Genomic DNA, 6,000 nt, shown 5'->3' with positions numbered 1-6,000 from the left:
ATATAAAAGTTTGTTTAATACAGTATAATAATTAAACAATATAAAAGCTTGTTTAAACAATATAGTAATTAAACAATATAAAAGTTTGTTTAAACAATATAGTAATTAAACAATATATAGCACCATGAAAATGGATGGCGCTATATAAATAATAATAATAATAATAATAATTCCACAGCCCGCAATGACCCCTCCCCTCTCAACTCCGCCACGCCCCCTTTGCACAGAGACGTATCAGCGCATCGTGATGTCGTCACTGCCCCAACTGTAACCGGAAGGCGGTAGGGATGTCGCGTGCCAAAGGACGAAGCCCGCTCCTTGTTTCTGAGGTAAACCAGCAAGCGCCGGAGCGCGACATCGCTGGGAGTCCCCGCCCCCTTTCGTTCTCGTCAGGGTCACGTGGGAGGAGAGAAAGGCCGGTGGGGTGGGGGAGCGCGCTGCCTCCTGCGTTGCGCAGGCGTGAATCCGTGAGGGTGTTACGCACTCGCGCGCGCTCCGGGTCTTTTCCGTCTGAGGCACCGCCTCCTCCTGTTGGTCACGTGGCGAGGGCGGGGCTCTGCGGCCGCAAGGGAGAGAGAGTGAGAGAGAGAGTGTGAGTGTGTGTGTGTGCAGGGGGAGGGCAGAGGAGAGGAGTCACGTGACAGTGGTGGGCGCCGCTGCCGCCGCTGCCACCGCCGCTTTGTGAGCACATTGGGCAGGTAACGAGCGCGCGACCGAGGCGGGGGTAGGGGGGTGGGGGGGAAAGGGAAAGAAAATGGTGGGGTCTCTCACCGGCTTCGTGGAGGGGGGCGCGGAGGCGCACACCTCGACCTACGCACGGGCTCGCCTCAGCCCTCCGTCCTCTCAGGGTCACTGGGGGAGGGGGGCCTGGAGACTCCCCCTCCCCCCTTTAAAGGAGGGGGGCGAACTGGAGCCTTAACGCCCCCCCCACCCCTCAGAGTGGTGCCCTTCCCTCTCTTCCCCCCTTCAAAAGAAAAGGAGAGGGGGACGGACGGGAGCCGCCCCCCCTCCGTGTGTGTGTGTGAGGGAAGGTCTGACTTGGAGGTGGGGGGAGGGGCTGTGGTGTCCCCCATAAAGGGGGGAGGGACAGAGTTGAACCCTACACCCCCCCAGCACTTGAGAACCCTACACCCCCCCAGCACTTCAGAAGGGGGAGGGGGTGTATTTGTGTGGGGTGTGTGGGGGTGTACACCCCCTCCCCCTTCTCAAGTGCTGTGGGGGGGAGGCATGGCCACAACGCCTTCGTGGAAAGGGGGGAGGGACAGAGTTAAACTCTACACCCCCCACAGCACTTGAGAAAGGGGAGGGGGTGTATTTGTGTGGGGTGTACACCCCCTCCCCCTTCTCAAGTGCTGTGGGGGTGTAGGGTTCAACTCTGTTCCTCCCCCCTTTCATGAGGGACCCCACAGCCCCTCCCTCCACCTCCAAGTCGGACCTTCCCTCACACTGGGGGTGGGGGTGGCGGCTCCCGTCCCTCCCCCTCTCCTTTTCTTTTGAAGGGGGGGAGGGAAGGGCACCACTCTGAGGGGTGTAGGGGGGGTTAGGGCTTCCGTTCACCCCCTTCCTTTAAAGGGGGGAGGGGGAGTACCCCCCACACCACACACAAATACACCCCCTCCCCCTTCTCAAGTGCTGGGGGGGGGAGGCATGGCCACAACGCCTTCTGGAGGCTGTCGGGGGTGGGGTGGGGACACGTTGGGCTTCCGAGGGCAGTGAGGAAAATGACGATAAGCACGTAAAATGCCTTCGTATTTTAGGAAATCCTGAGTGTGTAGGAGAAAGTCGAGTTGACACCCCCCCCCACGCACACATACACACAAACTCCCCCCAGTTTCATCTCTTCCCCCTACTTTCCCTCCCCCCCACTCCCCCAAAGTGAAGTAAATAAAATGCGAAGGAAGGCAGTTGGAGTGGTTTACCTTGTTCAACCTGGGATTGAAGGTGGAAAAGGGGTTATGAGTCTTCCACATTCACCCCTGACGGACAGGATAAGTTTACAAAATGCCCCCACCCAGCACCCACCCCAATGCTTCGTCATGTTCACAATTATGAGGAAAGTGAACATGCCGCAACTCCCATTGGGTTTGTTGGTTTGTTTGGTGTGTTTTTTCAGAGATAGAGAGATGGAAATGAAAAGTTTACAAAATCTGATTTTCACCCGTCCCTGTTTCAGGAATAAGGGCTGTCTGCTGAAGAACCTACTGGGCCTTGGAGCTATGTTGCACCCTCTCGGTGTAGCTATTACGCTAGGTCAGCCTTCCCCAACCTGGTACCCTCCAAATGCCTGTGACTATAACTCCCATCAGCCTCAGCCAGCATGACCAGTGCTTGGGAATGATAGGAGTTGTCGTCCGAGACGTCTGGAGGGCACCAGGGTGTGAGGAGGTGGCTGCGCTAGGCAGTATAGCCAGCTTCCCTTCCTCTGAGCCTAGTTTTATTTTGGGAAGATGGTGATCCCTTTCCCTGGATTGGTGCCGCTCTGTGCTGCTACTAGCATTGGCTCTCTTCCCAGTAGTAACAGTTGCCAATCTGTCTCCCACCCCTCCCATTGGGTATCTGCTGAGAACAGGGTCTCCTGGTACTTGAGTTTCTCTCCTCCCCACTCTCGCAGTCAATTCCGGTGATGGGCATCTGTTTTGGGTTGTATGATCCCATAGCTGCATGCAGGGGTCTTCACTAGGGAATGTTTCTGTGGCCTCTTTCTCAGACAAGCTGGAGGGTGTGTTTTTATCCACAAAATGCTCCTTTTGGAGAGTTGAAAGAATCACTGGTACCAGAAGAGTCTGTAAACAATGGCACCACCTAAGCCACAGGAGGTTACTTGAGGACGGGAACTGTGAACAGTGTTAGCTATCTCTATAGCTTGTCTCTGTTGTGTGTCATTGAAGTTTGGGCCTGGGGAGGAAATGGAAGCTGGGCAGGGTTGCAGTCTTGGGGTTAGTCACTTAAAGCAAACAAACAAAATATGCTGTCTTGCATTGCCTGTTGTGAAGGGAATTGCAGCAACAATAGTGACCCAGTTCTAAAAAGTGTTGGAAGTTGAAAAGAGTCATCTTCTATTTCAGATTTTATTGCAAAGAGCTCTGGGATTTAGCTGAGTGTAGGAAGTTTGAGAAGTAGTATTAAGTATTGAACTGTATATAACAGCTGTCTTGGGTATGTTTGCAGGAAAATAGGCCTCTGCCATCATAAAGGAATGGATGATCTTGAAAAAAGTGAAACCAGTACCTTTTGTGTTGTGAATTTCCTGGTTGTTAACTTGGTTTCTTGTAAGTGACTTCTGGCTTGGGAAACGTGTCCTGCCCTCTTGGTGTCTAAGACACACCAATCTTCCATTCTCTAATGCGTTAATTTGAGTAAATGTTAAAAGAATTATAATAAAATAGTACAACTGAGAGAATAGTTTTTTGGTTGGCTTTGGCTGCAAAAATGAAAGACCTGCCCTGGGTTTGGAACAGCACTCTTCTCCGCCCCTGTCTCCCCCCACCCCCAAATACGAACTGGATTTGAGACTAGGGGAAAAAGGAGGAAGATCTAAGAAGATTGAGAGAAAAGCAACCTTTCCTGTAAGAAGATTGAGAGAAAAGCAACCTTTCCTGTCTGAAATGACATAATAAACAGTTAGTTGCTCTACAGTGCAATCCTATGCATGCTTACTCAGGGACACCCCCCAAAAAACTATGTACTATTGAGGTTACTCCCAGTTAAGTGAGCATAGGATTGCAGTCCTAATATTGGAAGGGGCCTATAAGGCCATCAAGTCCAACCCCCTGCTAAATGCAAGGATCCACCCTAAAGCAATATTTTAGCAGCTATTGAATATTTTAGCTAAGGAATATTTTAGTTCCTTAGGTCATGTCACATGTTTCCCTGGATTTTGTGTTTGAACAACTAACAACCCAGCATTGTATTTAAGTGGCAGATCAAACAGTTATCTGATGCCTTTAGTTTTTTGTGAAATATATACACCAGCAGTGCTAAATCTGCTTACAGTGCTGGATTAACATAACACCTTTTGTGCTCCAAATGTGTTATGTGGAGGTGTTATGTTAATCATTGTAAACACATGTTAATATACAGCCTGGGGGAAGAGAATGTCTCTTATGTTTTCCATCCCACCAGATATTTGTGAATTTTGACTTAAGCTGTGAATTGGCTTTTCTGTACTTGGCAGGTTTCACAATTATATATGGAAAATACTCTTTAAACATACTCTTGCTAGAAGTTGGGTAAAAGCCAAGAATTCAGGTTGAGCTCTTTTTGCCCTTTCCACTTGAGTTATAAGTAAATATGTTCTGAGTTGTTTTTATGTTATTATTATTATTATTTATTTATATAGCACTATCAATGTACATGGTGCTGTACAGAGTAAAACAGTAAATAGCAAGACCCTGCCGCATAGGCTTACAATCTAATAAAATCATAGTAAAACAATAAGGAGGGGAAGAGAATGCAAACAGGTACAGGGTAGGGTAAGCAGGCACAGGGTAGGGAAAAGCTAACAGTAGAAAGTAACAGTCTTTAAATGTCTTTAAATGGATTTTAGTTAGCATTTAAAAAGTGTTTTCTACCCAAAGTAGAAAAATTGTAGGCTACCAAATGTGTTGTCTTAATAAAACAGGACATCGTGGAAAGAAGCAGGCTGGATTTTAAATTTTTTTTGCAGCAAACTTGTACAGTGGCTGCTTTAAAGTTTTTTGTTACTGCCTTTGCTGGCATCTGTCCATATAGGTTTAGCTGCATTGCTAGGCAGCCTCCTACATATCTGTATACCAGAGACGCTGTGCGAAAGTTGTATACATTGTTTGTCAAATGCTAGAGTATTGAAATCTGCACTTGGAAGCGTGTTCTCTGTGGCCTCTCTGGATCTCAAACATCTGTTTTGGCAGGTTTGCCAGAGTCTGAGCTTGTATGATATGTTAAACACCTAGATTTAAATGGAGTTTCCTGTGATAGGTTTGAATTAATATACTAAAGTGCAACTAGGAACCTGAAGGCAAGAGCGAAAATTGGGCTCTGAGGTCAGATGCGTTCTTCAAGCTCAGTTTTCAACCCTCCTGATCCTTTTATGTGGCAAAGGGGCAGTTCACCTTGCTATTGCTGAAGGGTCCTGCTTTTGGGGGAGGAGGGAACTGAATTCAGTTGGAGAGGTCCCTATTCCCCTGCCAGTTTTGAGTAGTGTTGGCGGGGGTGGGGGGTAGGTATTCTGCTACCATGCTACTCCGAGTCCTGTATATGAGTGTCCCACTTTACAAATATAATAGGGAGAGATGATTAATAGTTTGATGCTACTTATGAGAAACAAAAGTTGGTTATTCTAGAATAACCTGTCACTGCATGCTTCTAGGCTGAAATTCAACTGGTAGTGAGCCTTGTTTTAGGGACTCTAGATGTGACCTACAGTAGCCTGCTTATGTTTCTCATACTGTGGTCATACTCATCATTCTGATTGTCACAGACATATTGCTATTCAGTGCCTCTGCTTTTTCAAACCCCATCACTGAAACAATAGCAATGTTTATACCATTTTTGGTACTTCTTGTCATAGTTAACCCTATTGCATTGCTCTATACTTAGTTTTAGTTCTTAATACCTTTTAAGCTGCTTGGTTTTGTGTGTTTGTTTGTCCTTGCTGAGAGAGAAATCCTGATGCTGAGCATGTAATATTCCGAGTAGTCCTATGTAATATTCCGAGTAGTCCTAGATATTAATTGTAGGAAGGACAAGATGCAGAGACTTTGCAAGTAACACTTAAGATAACAGGAGAAGAACTGGACCACAGGGAAACTTTGGGAAACTAATGTTGGCAAATTACCTTTGGCCTGAACTTCCACTTCTTCAAGAAGCTCTTCTCAGTTCTCCAGAAGTATGATCCTCCAAGATACATTTTTTAAAAAATCTTTCTTAGTAATATTAAGAGTACAGATAAGCCCCAGTTATAATTATTCATACTATGGAGTGGCAATGAGACTTTTTTTCTTTTAAAGGGAGAAACACAAA

At 47.0% G+C, this 6,000-nt stretch overlaps 1 protein-coding gene across 2 annotated transcripts in view; it reads left to right on the top strand.

Moving 5' to 3' along the window:
• The first annotated feature begins 612 nt into the window (after window positions 1-612).
• The window catches only part of UBAP2 (ubiquitin associated protein 2), a 132,678-nt gene continuing 127,290 nt past the window's right edge, over window positions 613-6,000 (top strand). For both annotated transcript variants that reach the window (XM_063128313.1, XM_063128312.1), the window contains exon 1: window positions 613-698. The gene's annotated coding sequence lies outside the window, so the exon portion shown is untranslated. The remainder of the gene's footprint in view (window positions 699-6,000) is intronic.

The sequence above is a fragment of the Elgaria multicarinata genome, chromosome 6, assembly GCF_023053635.1.
Source record: "Elgaria multicarinata webbii isolate HBS135686 ecotype San Diego chromosome 6, rElgMul1.1.pri, whole genome shotgun sequence".
NCBI lineage: Eukaryota > Metazoa > Chordata > Lepidosauria > Squamata > Anguidae > Elgaria > Elgaria multicarinata.
This window is presented reverse-complemented; position numbering and strand designations above follow the sequence as displayed.